This window comes from Xenopus laevis, chromosome 2L, assembly GCF_017654675.1.
Source record: "Xenopus laevis strain J_2021 chromosome 2L, Xenopus_laevis_v10.1, whole genome shotgun sequence".
Taxonomy (NCBI): Eukaryota; Metazoa; Chordata; class Amphibia; order Anura; family Pipidae; genus Xenopus; species Xenopus laevis.
In genome coordinates, this window is record NC_054373.1 from 118,053,662 (window position 1) to 118,073,948 (window position 20,287).

The 20,287-nt window shown below is 37.4% G+C and overlaps 1 long non-coding RNA gene across 1 annotated transcript; it reads left to right on the forward strand.

Annotated features, from left to right (window-relative positions):
* The first annotated feature begins 7,394 nt into the window (after positions 1–7,394).
* Positions 7,395–13,007, forward strand: LOC121400022. Its single transcript, XR_005965488.1, has 3 exons — positions 7,395–7,540; positions 8,159–8,298; positions 11,351–13,007. It is a non-coding gene; the product is annotated as an uncharacterized LOC121400022 (long non-coding RNA).
* The last annotated feature ends 7,280 nt before the right edge of the window (positions 13,008–20,287 follow it).

The window sequence follows — 20,287 nt, forward strand, 5'->3', positions numbered from 1 at the left end:
CAGCACACCAGGGATTTAAAAATGACCCTCACTGTCTATTAAAATCACCAAATATATTTCAAAAAATAACCAGCTCATGTATGACATCAGGGCTTTAAGGTACCAGCGGACCTAGGGCAAATATTTAATTGATTCTTTGATAAACACCCGCAGCCCAAGGTGGGAATGAACAGAAAAAACTTCCACTGCCCTAGTACAAGTATGGGATCCCTTATCCGGAAACCCGTTATTCGGAAAGCTCAGAATTATGGAATGGCCGTATCCCATAGACTCCATTTAATCCAAATTATCCAAATTTTTTCTCTGTAATAATAAAACAGTAGCTTGTACTTGATCCAAACTAAGATTTTTTATAATAAAAGGATTTTTTAGTAGATTTAGGGGCAAATGCATCAAGGGTCGAATATCGAGGATTAATTAACCCTCGATATTCGACTGGGGAATGAAAATCCGTCGACTTCGAATATCGAAGTGGAAGGATTTTGCGCAAATACTTCGATCAGACGATCGAAGGAATAATCATTCGATCGAACGATTAAATCCTTCGAATCGAACGATTCGAAGGATTTTAATCCAACGATCGAAGGATTATCCTTCGACCAAAAAAAGTTAGGCAAACCTATGGGGACCTTCCCCATAGGCTAACATTGAGTTTGGTAGCTTTTAGGTGGCGAACTAGGCGGTCAAAGTTTTTTCTTAAAGAGACAGTACTTTGACTATCGAATGGTCGAATAGTCGAACGATTTTTAGTTCTAATCGTTCGATTCAAAGTCGTAGTCGAAGGTCGAAGTAGCCCATTCGATGGTCGAAGTAGCCAAAAAAACACTTAGAAATTCGAAGTTTTTTTCTTCTATTCCTTCACTCGAACTTAATGAATGGGCCCCTTCATGTATGAAGATCCAAATTACAGAAAGATCCATTATCTGGAAAACCCCAGGTCCAGAGCATTCTGGATAACAGGTCCCATCCCTGTAGTACTACACAAGGTATTTTATATATTTTATATATTTTTCTATTAGGTTGATGCACTGCATAACTATATTACTTGTATTACTGTATTTCTCGTATCACTCAAATATTCAGCCTGTTAAAAATAGGAAGATAATTAGGTGTTTATGTTTCTTGTTTTTATGGCATATAGTTCAATCATAATGTCTGCATTATTTCTCTTAAAAATGTTCTATTGCTTATTTGCTAATAGAATCAGTTGCAACTAGCAAACAAAGCCAATATAAGCACTGCACAGAACACATTCTTTTCTATTTCAGAACGCCTTTTATATGCAGAAACAAACAAACAAATTAAAATTGTAGCATGCAAAATGAAAGCAATTACAGTTAGCCATATTACAGCAATACGTCTCCACTCATCTGCCAATATACTTTATGACTGCCAGGCAATTTTTGTCTCATCTCATTCCACGTTTTGTACGTTTGCTTAATTAGTTCCACTTCAACAGATACAACATTCACTGCAGGGCACATGAATGCAGAAAATATAGCTTCAGACCCACAAAGCAACACAGTTCCTTATATTTATATAACATCCTACAACTCATTCACCCAACCATCACATTGAAAGGAAAACTACGTCACAATTCATTCCAACCATTATATCTAAAGTGAGCCAAACACTCTGTCAACTCACACTTTGGGAGTCTTATATTGTTTTACAGTGCCTGAGTTTTGCAGCAGCATATTTTAAATTTATGAAATGTAGTTTCATATTTCCTGCACCACTACTGAATTTGCTATTTGTGTGAAAAACTAATAAGCTGCATTGTAATAATTCAAGTTTATAAGGAAAAGCATTGGTGAATAGAAGTATTTTGAACTTGCATAAAGGTTTCCAATTTAAAACACCCTGGATCCAATTTTCCAGTAAGTCAGTGATTTGTGTTTAAATCACAACTGTAGTTATTTTGGCAGTGCAAAGTCCCTATTCCTAATATAAAAGAAGTCATGTATTTTAATGACTTGTTCTAAACAAGCCTCTTGGCAGCTTAATATAAATATTGCAGAACACTGCCTAATTACTTCCTAAGCATGTGAACTGCACTTAATTTAAACCTGAACAAAGTGTTACATCATTCCTGTTCTGTTTTACTAGTCTCTTATAATAAGCTTAACATCTCCATATTTTCTCATTATCTAAGATCCTGTGAACAGAGAAGGTTAACTTCAGAAAACTTTGCAGTGTAAAAGTGTTCCTTGGACCATTAAAAAGACATCACAAATATAAAAATGTAAGAAGAGTGCAACTTCTTTCACTCCATTTCCTCCATCTAAGAAAAATGGCCTTTTAATGTATTAATGCTTACATTTTTATATTTCCTTGAGCTGAACATACTTCTTTTAAGACCTGTATTTTTAGATCTATTTATATATTTCATTCTGGTCCTCTAACACTTTAAAATAAAAAGTCACAAAGTGTATAGTACTTTTTTAGGGGTTATTCTGGTCATAGGTAATAATAAAACCTTTCTCTGATTTCTGATTGTGGCAGACTCTCAAAGCGGCTTTGGACAAAGCAGGATGCTAGACATCAGTCTCCACAAAGAACTGCTACATAAAACAGCTAAAATGACTGAAGGGTAAATCAAGTCTCAAACTCTTGTTCTCCATGTTTTCTCTTTGAAAACTTCAAAACTTTTCAAATTATATACAGAAATGTACCTTGTACATGAATTGCCTATTCAGTGTTGGACTGAGGGTTCAGGGCCCACTGGGCTTCCCAATCAGCCCCCCCCCCACCACAGCCTCAACTCTACTAAACACCTGTCGTGTACCTTCTTTCTTAATGACTATGATCAGGGTCGGGGGTGGGAGGTCAGGAAGCAGGCAGGTAGGGTGTCTGTATTAGCAGGGCCCACAAGGGTTTTTTTTCCCGGTGTCCCACTCCAGTCCAACTATGTGCCCATTCTCATAAGAGGGCTCATAGCTTTCAGCTACCTTTCAGACAATTCATTATTAGGACATAGGTCTTACACAGAAATCAAATGAATAGGGCTTATATTGAAAATGTGTTCTTCCCTTTTCATTTATATGAAAAAATGTATTTTCTTTATTTTTCAGATTTCATAATAGCTAATAGATATGGTTTAATTTTTACTTTCTGCTTTTCCAGTTACTTACTATAATCAACACCCTAGACGCACTGTGGAAGACTTCCTCTAGCAATTGGGTGCACACGCTTATAGAATAAAATAGAGTAAAACAATGGATGGGTTGCCACCAATCCCATTATCCCCACATGTATAATATGCAATCACACAAGTTTCATATGTAATCATAACATTTGGCAATGTACATAGCTCAAGCATATTTCAGTTACAAAATCCTTATATTAGGGCCTTACATTGCATAAACCCATGTTACTAACAATAACATGACTATTTTCTGAATTGGGCAGAAGCTTGTAAATGTCTAACTCTGAATATATATAGATATATATTTGATTTTGGGACAACTATATGAGCATATATACAATTAGATCCTTCTAAAAAAAAAAGTAAAAATAAAATATTCATTAACAAAACATCCTCAACATCTATAGCTTTATTGATATTTATTGTGTAAGCATGTGCACCCAAATGGTAAACAAATCCCTACAGAATGGTAATTTTTTCTCAGGATTAAAGATTGAGAAGGTGGAGTTCATTATATGGGGATTCCAATTGTGAATGAGATATAGAACCAAGGAAGTTTAAACTGAAAAGTGGCTTTTGCCTTTAATTTTCATCATTAGCCCTATATATTAATCTCATGTTGAATGCTTATTCGTTAAAAATCAGGGCCCTATTTATAAAGCACTTAAGCTGGCAAAATGGTATTGCCACTTTTACCATATTTACATATTTATGTATATGTTATTTCAGTATATTCATTATTTCAGTAAGACTAGCAAGTCTTTAGATACAGTAATTATTTTCTAGTAGACTTAAGATATGTAGATCCAAATTACAGAAAGATACATTATCTGGAAAACCCCAGGTCCCAAGCATTCTGAATAATGTGTCCTCTACCTGTATGTAGAAATGTACAGTGCAGTAAAGGGTATGGAGGAATAGGAGAAGTGGAGAGGACTATAGAGAATAAATACAGGTTGAAGGGAGATGTGCTTCTAGGCTTCCTTATTGCCGCACATCTAATTATTAACACAGTCCTGCACTGGCGGTACAAATTTCTTCAAATCACCAGGATACATCAGTTCATCAATGAGAAAACTTAAAGGAGCTGCACACACACACAATATTATATGCAGGCAGAAAGATGACCTCTTTTATTGTGACCACCATGTTTCAGGGGGTGCAGACTTCCACTAATCTTGATACATACACAAGTGCAAAATAAACCTTTAAAGGTTGATTTGTACTCAAACACAGGTTGTGTAAGAACTTAAAGGTTGATTTGTATCCAAACACAGGATGGGTAAGAGAGGAAAATAGGTCTGCAGAATGTATGTAGGGGAGTGGGGAAAAGGGCTCCTCTTTTGCCTGATAACATCCAATGACACAGGTGTGGAGGCTGTTTTTGAGTAAGTATTAGGTGATAGCCTCAGAGGTGAAGGGCAGCTTAGTTAGCTAAGCAAGAGCAGCTTGTGCCCTGACAAGAAGATCTCCAGTCAGCAAAAGTAGCATTCAGGTGTGAACCTACTAGTACTGCAAGTGAAGCAGTGGGAGGTTTTGCACTGTATTGTTTCACACAACAAAGAAATAGAGGGCAGGGCCACTCCTGCCATAAGAAAGCAGCAAGCAGCCAGTTACAGGGGGCAGCAAAAAGCAATAGCGCTCTTTGCACTAGTGTGCACTAGTGATGCGGCCCCCTTGCCCAGCTCCTCAACTGTTCATGACGCACTTTTTGGTGTAATTCCACTACAGCTTGCACTGGAGACTTTAGGGGTCATGTATAACCATAAGTACAGTTGCAGCCCCTCAATTTCCATGAGTTAGTTGAGTGTAAAACCACTTTAATTAAAGGTACTTGCATCAAAATGCAATACTTGCACTTCCATAGAGTTGCACTCGGCACCCATCAGTCCTTTCTGCCTTCTGTTCCTAATTGAACACTGCTGGGCTTATTGATGCAGGGAAACCAGGAGTTACTGCCACCTCTGGGCCAGGCAGTAGCTCCAGTGTCCCCTCAAAGTCCTGTGTTAATCACAGAAGTGATGAAGTCGCATGAAAAGAACAGGGCACAAGTCACTCACATGCCGAACATTGGAAATGACACCAGCGAACACCAGAAATAACGCCAGGGAGACTTGAAGATATTTGGCGCAATTGTGTTTGATTTGTGATGAGGCCCATGCACAGTTGTGTTCAAAGTGTATGCAATTGCAGTAGGAAAAAAACACTGCATTGTGGAAAAAAACATGGCAATTGCTCTTTGCTCACTGCACTTGTGGACTTACACATGCCCTCTTGTTATATTGAAAGAAAAAGTGAGTGTTATCTAAACCTGTACATTTTGTCCTTTTTCAGCTTGAATGGTTGCACCCGTGGCAACACAGTAGCTTGTCTATATAAATTATAGTAGTGTTTCTAAAGCAAACACAATTTATACTAGTGCAGGGCAAGAATATATTTTAAAACTTAAATTTTTTGGGGTGTTACTGTTCATTTAAAAAAGGCCACCAGTGCATCAAGACTGTACCATTGTCATTTCTGTGAAAGTCTGTTGGAATAAAATCCTTCCTTGTTTCATCCCATATACGTATGTGGTAGTAAAGACCTACCTATATACCTTTGTTGCTTCCCGGCCTGTTTAGACCCTTAATAAGGCTTTAAGTTCAAGGGAAAAAAATACAACACTGGAAGAAATAGAATATATTTCAGAACTATGCTGTAATCTGCTGTATGATGCTGTGTGCATTAGTAGCACTTTAAAATACATGCATACAACTCGAGTGCAAACATAACAAGGCACATATGTTTTAAAGGACAAGGAAAGTGTAACCATAAGTGCTGCTTCAGTTATAGACATATTCAGTGGAGAGAAAAGAATGACCCAAAAATTGCACCACCCCATTTATTATTCCATAAATCCCATACCACAGGAGGTAAAACTTAACCTTTATTCGTACGTATTAAAATAACCCAAAGGTGAAAAATCAAAAATGATTAAAATTACAAAAAGGAGGAGCGCATTATTTGCTGGATTCAGTAGTCTGCCCCAGATACTTAAAGATTGAACGTATTCCAACTGATAGGATCATATAAAAAGCATCATCATGGGGATAAGCTACATTAAGTTCTATAGATTGTGGCAAATGGCAATAGTGGTAGCACTCAATTCCTCAAAGGGTTAATTAACTAGTATGTGCCAAAATTATATAGGATGCGATCATTGATCAGATCGAAACGGACTGAGGGCATCATTTCTAAAATTTAGCTCAATTAGGCAGGGAGTTCATTTGCTGCAATTTAAGTTACTTGCGCCGCAACATACCTCACCGCAGACCCAACAGTATCACTGGGGGTGCACCAAGGGTGGGGTGCTTAATGGCACCATAGTGGCTGTATTTTAGCAACGCCGATAACGGAATCTCTCAAGACAGGTTCTTGCACCTTATATTTCCTGTCGCATGAGGGTGTTTTCGGCTAATGTTTGGGACGGATAGAAATGATGCCCTCAGTCCGTTTCGATCTGATCAATGATCGCATCCTATATAATTTTGGCACTTACTAGTTAATTAACCCTTTGGGGAATTGAGTGCTACCACTATTGCCATTTGCCACAATCTATAGAACTTAATGTAGCTTATCCCCATGATGATGCTTTTTATATGATCCTATCAGTTGGACAACGATCAATCTTTAAGCATCTGGGGCAGACTACTGAATCCAGCAAATAATGCGCTCCTCCTTTTTGTAATTTTAATCATTTTTGATTTTTCACCTTTGGGTTATTTTAATACGTACGAATAAAGGTTAAGTTTTACCTCCTGTGGTATGGGATTTATGGAATAATAAATGGGGTGGTGCAATTTTTGGGTCATTCTTTTCTCTCCACTGAATATTTAGCATTAACCCTTGACCCTGCACACCATTTATGTGCTTTCTTGATTGGTGGAAGGTGCTTTATACTCCACTTTCTTTATATTAGTATCAGTTATAGACATACCTTTTGTGGATTCAGCCTTTGCTTCAATTCCTCTGTGTGTACTGCCGTTTGCGACATCTGCTGGCTGCTTGAGGAAATAACCGCACACTACAGTGAAGGCAACTCCCATGATACATTCGTTCTTCACACAGACACAGACAGTGGATTCTGCGCTCTTCAGCGGATCAAAGGCAGCGCATGCGCATTAAACAACCCTCGTGCGCTGTTGCTGTGCCAGAGGAAATTGGTGCATGAGCTTTGCAGTCACGCTCGCGTCCGTGGGGGGCGGAATACTTTTGGCGCAATAGATGTACCGGCGCCATATTGATTATGCAAGCAAAAAGAAAATGGCGCGGAATAGGATTTAATACAGTTATCTACAACGACACTGAACAGGACAAAGGAATGTATTTGGCCAAAATTAATTTAGCGATCAGGTACATCTTGGGGTGGGCTTTCAAAGTATGGGGGATATAAAAAAATACTTTCCTTGTCCTTTAAGGTCATTTTACACCCATTTTAATCTTTGTTCATTTTAATCTTTGCTTTGTGAATGTAAATTTCACTGTTATTATGTCCAACCTTTTGATATTATTTCCCAATTTCCATGGTTTCACACCCATGCCTGTTTAATTTCCAAATAAGGGCAGTTGCTAAATAAACTTGTGGAATGTACCAAGCAGGGAGTGGGAAGATGGGTTATGGTAAGACTGTAGGCACCTGAGGATGGGGTTTTCCCCCGAAAGCTTGTGTGTTAATTCTGCTGGAATAACATGTTTTAAAGGCAAAGCCTGAGGATGGTGTGCTTCATATCCTATTATTTAAGATAAGGAATTTGGAGGCAGCTTGGGAGCTTGGGAGTGGATGCACCCTGAAACAGTAAGTGGTGTGCTGAAGAAAACATTGTTTTTAAGACTGTAGGCTGCCATCAGATGAATCAGAAATTGGGTATATCAATTAGTTCTTACATATCAGTGAAATAAAGCATGTGAGATTTGCAATTCAATTATGATCTATCTTCTAAGCTGCCGTTTTACTTTTTTTTTTATTTTTAGAAATCTGCATTCAGCCTTCAATTGAAAACCTTACTAATCTCTCTTAAATCACAATGGTGTTGAAATGCAATTTATTTTCAAAGATGAAGAAGAAAGTCCTACATTTTAACTCTACTGGTACATGCATTTACAGTACAGAAGTAAGTGACACTTGACTATAAGCTGCAAATCAGCCAAATGTTAATGGATATTTCATGCTTGTTTTACAAGATCTCCAGTTTCCCCTTTATCTATGTGTACATATTTCTCTGTGATCTGTACACAGTTTTAATTTCCAGAGAAATTTCAGTACAGTCTACAGCAAGTAAAGTCTTAAATTAAATTAATCATGGCCATAAAACTGCATCATCCTAGCATAAAAGAAAGTAGTTATGACTACTGCAGAAATGTAATTAAAAATTACAAATCATTGGGACACTGGTTATAGACATGCTTTCAAATTGCTTGTTTTGCGGATAAGAGAATTTGAGAGATGGCCACAGAAGTGAAGTAGAGGTTTAGCATAGTACTTTATGGGAAAAATGGGTAAGTTAAGGCCCGGATTTGTGGAAAGGCCTAGGGCAGCACAATTTTAGGAGTGGCATGCTGCCCAGCCGCATCTTTTGCCTACTGAGGACCCACATACAAAGTCGCAGTGCTGTCAGATAAAGTGTGCACATGAGCACTCCAGAATGAATGGTAGCAAAAAGACCTGGGCCGGCCTAGGGGTGCGGGAAACAGAGATCCGGCCTTGGGTATGGTGCTTTTCATGGACCAATTAATGGTACCCTAAACTTCTTTATTGTTTACTTTAAGTCTAGAATAATGTAAATGTATCATTCTCTGACTTGTTCTCCGTAGTTTTATGAATATGTAACTTATCACAGTTTCAGATTCTGCCTTGCAAATTATTATTTGCCTTTATGCCACAACATTCCTTATGTCCTCTTCTTTTTTGCCACAGCCTTTCATATATTCTTTCACCACCTTTTGTAAGGTGTGAAATGTAAACCCTATAGATGTAAATAAGTTGGGCACATCTCCCCCACCCCATCATTTCTACTGCATATATCTCCTCTGTTCACAAGTGCAGTGGCCATTTTCCTAGCAGCCATTTTCCTTCTGACACATCCTTAGTGACATTTACAAATGCAAACAGTAAATGTGCACTGTAAAGTTCATGTATTCAAGAATGCAGGCTTACACAGCATAACTTACTTTAAAGGAAAACTATACCCCCCAAAATATGTAGGTCTCTATTAAAAGATACTGAGTAAAACAGCTCATGTGTAAAACCCTGCTTCATGTAAATGAACCATTATCATAATAATATACTTTTTTAGTAGTATGTGCCATTGGGTAATCATAAATAGAAAATTGCCATTTTAAAAAATAAGGGCCGCCCCCTGAGATCATAAGATTCACTGTGCACACATACAAACCACATGTAAGGTCACAAGAGCCAATTAACAGACAGAGTTCTGCCTTTTGCTTCCTCACTTCTTCCTGTTACAGTTAGTGTTGTAGTATTTCTGGTCAGCTGATCTCTGAGGCAGCACAGATAGAGTCACGAAATGGTGGTTCAAGGCAAGAGATGTAAAAGGGCAATATTTATGTAAATATATATTCCAGTTTGGTAAGATTCTTTAATATGTCATTCAATTTGATATAAACTATCTGTTGCTTAAGTATTCATTTTGGGGGTATAGTTTTCCTTTAAAGGAAGTTATGCTTGGAGTGAGCACTGTAATGGAGAGTTAGGGTAGGAGAAAATATAGCAGCAGACAGCTAGAGCAGAGTTTCTATGGGAACCAACAAGGCCATCTCTTAATTGGCTGTTAAACTGTAGGGTGTGTTTATTAATGTGAGTTGAGATGAACTGAGCACGCTCAGTAGCCAATAGCATAAGTGAATTCCCAAGTGAGGGGGCCGAGTGGGTTAGAGGAAGGGAAGAAATCCTAAATGATTAAGTGGTTGCTATAGCCTTACTATTAACCTCTGAACAACCAGAGTGGCAGGTATACAAAGATTTAAAGAGGCTGTTCGATGTTTTTATTCATATAAAGAAAAGTATACCTACCTTGCTCGCAAATGTGCACTAAATTCATTAAAGGACAAGAAAAGTATTTTTGTAATTATCTCACCATCTAATGGAGTGGTCCAATCAGACATGAATTTGTGGCGAATTTCCACGTTTCGCTGCAGGTAAATTAATTTGTGAACTGCAGCGACAATTTGCCGGGTGAAAAATCCATCACATCAAAAAAAAATTGACGTGCATCAAAATTATTCAGACACCCATTGACTTTAATACATTGGGACCAAATAGTTGCACGTATAAAAATTGACGCTCCTTATTTGACGCCCATTGACTTCAATGTGTTTTGCAAATTTTTTGCCGTTTCGTGAATTCCGTTGTAAATTCACAGATTCTGCACAGATTTGCCCATCACTAATCACTAACATCTTTTTTCAAGAAACAGCTCCGTTCTCCTCTATTACCATGCAGAAACTAATTCTAATACTTCTTTTTTCGTGAAACGGCTTATCATAGAGCAGACTTAATGCTTGATGACACAGCAGGTATGCCTCTCAAACAAGATTTATTTATTAATACTGCAGACCTTCCTTGTCCTTTAAAAAAGCACAATTCACAACCCTCTCCAAACACTATTGTTAGTGATTTCACCGGCAGCTAACATCTCACTTTCACTCTGGCTCTCATTAGTGCATATTTACCCAAGTGTAGTAATACAAAGCATCAAATCTGCATTTGTCTACAACAGTATTTCTTAGGGTAGGACTACATGGACGTTTTCAGCGTGATCCGATGTGCTGCAACAAAACGCTAGCGTCAAATCGCATGTGACGGAAAAAAGGTGATGCCGGCGTTTTGTGGCAGCGTGTTGGATCACGCCGAAAACATCCATGTAGTCCTGCCCTAAGACCTCTTGATCTCAAACTATAGTTTCCCTGCTATGGCTCCAGAAGAATCCAGGATAGCAACTCAGTGTTCACTACAGATGTGTTAAACAGATGACCAACTGCAAACTAATTGGTTAAATAATACTGTATTGCTGTTTTCTTTTGCATGCAATCATTAGAAAGTCCTGTCTGTTTTTAGCAATATTGTTTAAAAACTCATTAAACAAGAGTGAAACATACAATAAAATGTTTCAGACTGCAAAAAAGTAAATTTCTATTGTTCAGCAGTCTCGGAACCCTACAGGCTACAAGCAAACAAACTAACAAAAGTGCAAACTGAAAAACCCGAGTACAGATACAGACCTGAGTTGAGACAGAAGACTGAACAGAGTCCAGTAACGGGCTGAAAAGTCAAGGCTGATGGAAGACTAGCAAAGTCTGAAAGGCAGGCCAAGGTCAGTGGCAGGCAGCGGTCAAGCAAGGTTGAGTAACAGGCCAAAGGTCAAACCAGGAAATCCACAGAAAATGGGTATCAGATGGGAAAAGGACAGCAGCGGAACAGGAGGCCAGAACTAGGAAGGGAACAAGGAATGAAGGCAGGGAATACAGGATCCACAAATCAAGGACTAGATCAGGCTGGGAGCTCAGATGATCAAACACTGTGTCCTTCAAGTACCCAACTTATAAAGGCCCTAAATTGTTTAATCACAGCATGATGTTAACCAGGTAGGTGGAGGAAGATGTTCAAGGACTGATGTCTCATGCATAGTAGTATCAGCCAGTCTTAACTGGAGGACAAATACTGTACATGTCTTGACTACTAAGCAGGCCAGGGTTTAAATCCCTTAGAGTCCTAACAGGTATTATCCAAACAATGTTGCTATAGAACATATGATTTACTGACACGATTGAGATGGTTGGTAAAGATTTTTTTATTAAAATTACGCTAATTTAAAATTCAAGCTAATGGGGCACAATGCATCTTAAATCGGTATAATAATGGCAGTCAAAATGCCCTTTGTTCCATTAGCCTTAGAATGTCCAGAGTCTGGGTTGCTTGGAAATGGAAGCCTGGAGCTGGTACTTGTTACCATTCCTTCTCTGTCTGTGCTCCTTCCAGTGTTTGCAATGTAATAAACTTCAAGAGATTAATGGAATTTGACTTTCTTCTGTTTCTCTTCATGGGGCGTTGAATACCTTTTTCAAAATATGGCAGTTGCTTTTTTTAGTCTTTATTGCTATTTTCGGAAAATCTGGTTTTGAGGCCATGCAGCATCCTTGAACATATCCGATAAACTATTTCAAGCTCATTCTAATGGAAGACTCCTTTGGTTTCTTTTGTTCATTAGGTTTAACCTTGTCTTTTTCTGCAATTCATTTAACTTATCTCCAAGCTCCTTTTGTTTCTTTTCTATTTCAGTTTTTTCCTCTCTATCCTCTTTTGATTTATACCATTTACAAATTCCTCCTCAGTTTCATCCTCTGACTTCAGACTCCTTGTGTTACTTTGACATTGAACTTTTTTCCCTCTTCCAATCAAGCAACTCCTGTTGATAGAAAGGATAAGTTTCCACAAATCTGTTGAAGTAACCCCTTTAGAAGGATGTAAACTTGGCAATAAATCTTGTAGATTTAAATCAATATAGATTGCCAAAGGTTGCAGTAAAGAACCCACATTTGACACCACATGCCGGCTTGGTGGATTTGTGTGGTTCTTGGGCAAAAAGTAAATATAAGGTGCCCTTGGGTGTTTACAAAACAATATTTTACATAGTTTTTCCGTTATTATTCCTTACATTACTGCAGCATTTAGCATAATATTGATTTCAGCCTTTATTGTGGGATCACTGTCCATTTTTTTATAATGCATAGAGATAATTGTCTTGTAGCCTCCATCTCATAGTAATTTAACAGAATTGTTTCACCTCCCTTATCTGCCTGTCTAATGATGATGAAAGAGTTTGCCTTTAAAGATTTTAGAGCTATTTTTTCAGGGTAATATATATTACTCCATTTCGGTATTTTGCTGTTATTACTGTGTAAACTTCTGTCCAAATCCATCATTACAGATGCTTCAAAAACATTAATGGAAGAGAAATTACCGGGGGGGGGATAAAATCACTTTTAATATTAAGTTTCTGTTTCAATTGAACAATCACCTTATCAACAGCATTAAAGCTGTTCCAACTTCCGAAGGGTATCTCAATTAGAAGAAACTACAGATATACTGTAGGTAGGCTTGGTGTAGCGTTCAGTATATGCTTCTGTTCTGCTTCAGTAAAACTAAATGTATCTGCCTTCTGTTCTGTAAAACAGTACTTGCAATACCCCTGAAGGACATGTTAAAGAGCACAAGCAATGGGGTGCTTAATAGGTGAATAGCCGAGAACAATAGGTATAGAAACTCACCAGCACACCCTGGCCTTGGAATTGCTCGATGTCTCGTGAGTTGTCGGCACCCTCCAGTTAGTAGCAAGTCAATCTGAAACTGGCACAACAAGACTATTACAAGCGGGATAAACCCTGCATATTTATTGATGCAAGTAATGTAATGTTTTCAGGGCAAGCCCCTTTATCAGACATACTAGAAAGTGAAGCAGTGCAATTCTTATAGGATAACACCATGATTTAGTACATAAAGAAATTTTCTGGCTGTTAGTCCTTTAGCCCTTATTATTGTAAGTGCAACCATTCTATTTAAAAATAAATAATAAAAGTATTCATCAATCTTCATTGGACTGAGCCACACATCTTGATATTGTTATTTACTTTTATATTATTATGCAGTATATTATATCGTCCTAATAAAGTTAAACTTCTTCTGAAATAACAAATCATCCATATACCCTCTCTGGGAGGATCCTGTGCACAGTCAATAAGCATGCCAATGTTGGGCTGCAGCAGGTCCATTAATATTCAGAATTAGATCATTAGATAGCTTTAAGAAGGGGTCGGATGGCTTTTTAGCAAGTGAGGGAATACAGGGTTATGGGAGATAACTCATAGTACAAGTTGATCCAGGGACTAGTCAGATTGCCATCTTAGAGTCAGGAAGGATTTTTTTTCCCCCTCTGAGGCAAATTGGAGAGGCTTCAGATGGGTTTTTTGCCTTCCTCTGGATCAACTGGCAGTTAGGCAGGTTAAAAAAAGTTAAAAGGTTGAACTTGATGGACGTGTGTCTTTTTTCAACCTAACTTACTATGTTCCATGTTACTAAAGTCTTCAAACTGTATTGATGGCCTGTTTGGTGTGCTTATGACTGCTCTGTCTTGGGATAAAATATTGTATAGCTTAGCTGTCTTGGGGATTTAATTAAATCACACTGAACTGTACTGCAAATTTGTCTTGGGTTATACACACAAAACAAATTACATTTTTGAGACTGAAAAATGTGTTATTCTGCAGTGACTTTGATTAGGAACAATCAAAAGTGAATGGTTGATGTTGCAAGTGAGTAGTTTAGAAAATATCCTACGTTCATGTGTTGCTTTCCCAGCATATGTTGTGTGTAATCATTTTAAGGGAATGTAAATTGATACTCATTATAATTAACCCTATACATATATACATAAACACATTTTTGTCTGGCACACACGTAAAAGTATATACGACCCATTGAAATGCCATGGCTGGAGTTAGTTTATAGAGAAGATTAAAATAAAAGCCATATTGGCAGGGTTGCTAAGTAACAGACAAGCACTTCAGTACAATGGAATATTGAAAAAAATATAACTTTCAAGGCTATATTTGGAATGGTAATTCTTTTTTTCTTTTTTTTTAGCAATTCATTTTGAGAACTCTATTTTTATCCATAAGCTTCTCAGCATTGATACTTACAAATCAATGTTACATTACAGATGTTTATTTTCGGTAGCTTAATTATGCTGCAGTATAAATACATCTATATATATTTACACAAATACATGTTCATCTTTGTATTGCTGACCCAGGAGAAGCATACATACTGTATTTAAAAGGCATAAGGTGCAAGCTAAAATCTTTTCCTTTTTTCAAAACACAGTTGACTTTGGGTCAGAGGCCATTGGCTTGTACAGATTTCATTTTGAACTTTTAAGTATTAAGAAGATATATCTGATGAGTTTTTTGAAATGTGCATACCTATATGAGTATAACAAGGTAGATATTGAGAAGATGAATGTCAGTCAATAATTTAAACCAGCTTTTCATGGCTCATTGACTACTTCAGTGCATGACTTCCTTTCTGTATTGGGTTTTATTCTCAAGGACTCTTTTATTCACAATCAATAACTATTTGAGTGCTCTTTCCATGTTAGGCATCTAGGAAGAATTTACAAGCATGCGTTTTTTTTAGTCTGTTTTGCTGGAGGTAAATCTTAGCCTAAAAAAAGATCGTACAAACACACAATATCTGGCCAAAACAGAAGTGATATTTACAGACTGCAGTTGCATGTTTCTTTTGCATAACCCTCACTGTGAAAAGCACAAAGGTTAAATGGGTCATTTACTTACTGCTACACAGTGTGTGAAGTGAAAATTCAGGCACAATCAAAGCTTTTTTTATCCGTAATGCACCATTTCCCCAGCATCAATGCTGTTATGCACTTGTGTGTCGCTTTGAAACTAAACTGACATTTGTATTGAACTACGGATGGCACTTCTGGAGCTCAGCATCAAAATCACAAGTGCACCTGATTCTTTAGGCACAAGTTCGCTGAATCAATTGATGAAGGCTGCTGTGCCATACTATGCCTGCCCTATGCTCCCTGTGTGTACCATACTGTGTCTGCCCTATGTTCCCTGTGTGTGCCATACTCTGCCTGCCCTATGCTTCCTGTGTGTCCCATACTCTGCCTGCCCTATGTAACCTGTGTGTGCCATACTCTGCTTGTCCTATGCTTCCTGGTGTGCCATATTAGGTTTGCCCTATGCTATCTACTGTGTGTGCCATACTCTGCATGTACTGTGCTATCTATGTGTACCATACTGTGCCTGCCCTACTCTGGCTGTGTGTGCCATGCTCTTTCTGTGGGATGTGTGTCTGGTGGGGGTCTGTTAGCATTTGGAAATGATGGGGACCCCAAGGTGTTTACTCATGTGCTGGGGATTGATGTGCTATCCACAGGGGAGGAGGAGGCATATGCATTTAATGGTATGTCTTAATATGACATAATAAACTTGTTTCACATATGAGTAATGGATGATATCCCTGCAGAGAGTGCCGACCATTTGGTTTTTGGTGTGCTACCACCATTAATGTGGACATGGTCTTAATAGTGTTTGTGGTAACATGGCGGTGGTTTAAAGTGGGTGTGGTTAAAAACAGGGAATGGTAAACACTGGCTTCCATTGTCGGCCCTCCCCCACATAGGCCACAACAGAAGTTGGACAGCATTGCTATAAAGAGCATTCACTTACTGAGGCGCAGTGAGCAAAATGCAATTTCTAGCACAAGCACCATGTTTATTTGCCTACAATGCTTAATTTTCTACCAGAAAAATTGTGCACCCTATTCATTCAGAACAACTGTGGCAATTGGCACGTGGAGCTATCATGTGGAGCTACTCTTCCACTTGGTCTGGAGATGGTGGTAAAAGGGCAAAGCAGCGCTCAATTCGGAACTGAAAGCAGGAAGGACTAAATGGCACAGAGTGAAACTATATGAAAGTGTGAGTGCATTTTGACCCAAGTGCCTTTTATGAAAGTGGTTTTATTTACAACTCACTCACTAAAACTGCACTTTACTCATTGCACTTGCAGATTTTAAATGAGCCCTTATAGCTTCCCACAAACAAAAAAAGCAACGATTGCTAGCATTGTGCAGTATTTTTCATTGTTTTCTGTTTACAATTGTTTGTTTGGGATAGAACCCTTCACATCCAAGATGGTAATGCTTAGTTTACAACTTGTACTTTTCAGCAAGAAAAAAAATATTTGTAAGGCATTTTTCTCAGAAGGATATGTACAGTGCAATTCTTGAAAGGTAAAGTGGCAACATATTAAAGTCATATATCAAGAGTGAATGCAGTGTTCAGTTTTATTTTAAAAGTACAATTGCTAAGGTTGTATACCAAACCGAAGTAAATAAAAATGCATACAAATGTAACATTTCCAAAATTTAATATTCTAAGAATTGCAGGACTGTGTATTGCATTTTTTCTTCCTAATAAAATATTTACAGTATATTGATTAATATCTGAATTCAAATGTAATACAGCCTTTCTACACAAGGTCGATACATTTCAAACATATTCATATGAATCAAATGCAAAATAATGTATTATGCTAATTTATTAATGATATTTAGCCAACTATTTGCAAAGATATTAACTTACTGACTTTGAGATGTAAAAGGCACATACAAAGATGTTGTAGTCGAGAGATACAGTAGGTTAAAATTGTGTAATTTAAAAGTATAGGCCTTTTTTTTTTTTTACAGATCAGGTTATTTCTCTCTACTAGATCTTGGGGGCATTTTATGCATTAGCATTTCATGAATCTGAGGGCATTTTCCCTCACATATATCAAGGCATTCTTATAAAGACATTGTGGGTGCCAGACCCACTCTGCTTCTGTTAACCTCTTTTGTCATTGTTTTTCAGAGATTGATGGTATAGTGAGGTTTTGGGGTTTTACTTATTTTTCTAATGGTAACTTTAATACTTTCTTACTCTGTGTTTATCTAGGATATGAAAAGCATTTTTCATAGGACTATATCCACCAGTAAATAATTACACACCTTTGGAGATCTGAGGGCCATTTAAATTAACTGAAATTTCAAAAGGGTCAGGGTGTTATGCTTACTGGAGAGACCTGTGCAATGTTCCTGTTTAATATACTTAAGGGCTCCGGGGAGTTTTTACTGCTTAGTTATATTCAGTAGCAATTATTTCATAATTGTCATTGGGCGAGGTAAGATACTAAACTTTTATTGAAATGAATCTCCGAACTCTGAGAGGGCTCCCTGGAACAAATTGTTCTCACTTTTAATTTAATTCCATGTACTACTTTTAATATCATTTATTGGATAGATAGATGCTTTTTTAACTATGTGAAACATCTGGACCACTGTATGGTATGTAATCTACTTATTTACTTTTTACAGGTTGTACTATTAACAGCTATTATTACAGAGAAAAAGGAAATACTATTTTAAAGGGGTTGTTCATCTTTGAGTTAACTTTGGTATGATGTAGAAAGTGATATTCTGAGACAATTTGCAATTGGTTTTCATTTTTTATTATTTTATTTTTTTGAGATATTAAGCTTTTTATTCAGCAGCTCTCTAGTTTGCAATTTCAGCAATCTGGTTGCCAGGGTCCAAATTACTCTACCAACCATGCATTGCTTTGAATAAGAGACTGGGATATGAATAGGAGAGGGCCTGAATAGAAAGATGAGAAATAAAAAGTACCAATAACAATAAATGTGTAGCCTTACGAGCATTTGTTTTTTTTTAGATGGTGTCAGTGACTCTGGAAAGTGGAAAGTGTCAAAAGAGAAAGGCAAATAATAGAAAAACTATAAAATATAAATAATGAAGACTAATTGAAAAGTTGCTTAGAACCGACCATTCAATAACACGCTAAAAGTTAAATTAAAGGCAAACAACTCCTTTAGGATATGAATTATTTGATCATAATGGAGTCTATGGTAGATGGCCTTTCTGGATAATGGGTTTCTGGATAAAGGATCCCATACCTGTAATTGCAAAGTACCCTCTACAGTGTTTTACAGCTATAGTAGCTCTTACTAAGCCAATACATTGCAAACCAATACTCTATCTGCAGTATAAACCAACTAAACAAATTAATTTGGCTTTTCTCAAATATTCAAACTCTTCCTCTTGTTCATTTCTCTCCATTTGCATTGATTAAAGAAGCTTAAATACATAAAGTCAGTGCAGATGTGATGAATAATTGTAAAACATTAAGCTGTGTGGTTTATTTAATGTGCAAAAGCACATTACTGGCAGTAAACTGTTCTGCAGATGATTTATTACAATATATTCTACGCATGCTCAGCCATTTTTGTGACCCCAAGCATTCACATACAGGGCACTGCATACAGTTATCATACATGCCTCTCTGGACTTTAGCATGAAACCTGAGCCCCCAACTACAAATGAATTCACAAAACACTGGAATATATGGTACTAAGATTAAAAGTGACCAAAGCAACTGTAATGTAGCCTTTTTCCTGTTCTTACCTAGCTATACTAATAATAAAGTTTTAGCATTCTTACTTTTGAGTAATTACATGCATTAAAATTGAATAAGAGCTTATTTCCACCAGCTGCTTGCAAGTAATATATGTATCCTTTGCTGGATTTCTCAGAAAAATTTGGAACAATTCTGGGAAAGATTATCAGAAATTGCATGTATGCCAAAGCAGCAGACCAATGCAAAATAGCATTCATTACTATAATATTTCAGCACATTAGTCTCGGTTGGTTGATCAGTTAGCTCTGTTACTCATATACTTTCATCTGAATTTTATATTGACTATGGGATTATTAGTTAATGGTAATTTCTTCAAACTGCAGGCTGCAGGGCAGCTGTAAATTTAGCAGAGGACGACTTAATAAAGTACCTAATTTTATATCAGTAAAATGTCTGTAGCAAAGGCAAAAAATTATAGGAGAAAAACATAGAAAAAAGTCTAATATAAAAACCTATTATGTAAGGGATTTGTGAATGTTTAAAACAGCGATATAAAAAGTAAAAGATAAATTATTTTAAAGTGTAAGTAGGAAAAGACATGCAGCTACTACCTACCTTTTCCTCCAGTCCATCTTAGGAAATAAAGGTATGGGATCCGTTGTCCAGAGACCCATAATCCAGCTCTGAATGTGAATGTGAGAAGCCATGGTGCACTCTGTTAACAAAGGTACTATCTGGGTGCCAACATAAATTGTATACAATAGCAAGAAGATTGCGGCACAGGATTTGGTGTCGTGCCACCATTGATGCGAGTATTGTTTTAAAAGTTCTTGTGATAGAATGGGTGTGGTTTAAAAACTGGGAGTGGTCAGCACTGGCTTATATTATTGGCCTTCCACCACCCAGATCAGAAAAATTCTGGCCCTCATTACCACAGAAGTTCTACAGCGCTCCACTAGACAAACTCGCTGATACATGACTGAGGTTATGAAGCAGAGCCTAAGGGAGTTAAATGATGTGCCATTGACTAATGAGTCTAGGTCAGGGCTCGAGGCACCAGAGCACAGTTAAGATCATGAGAGGT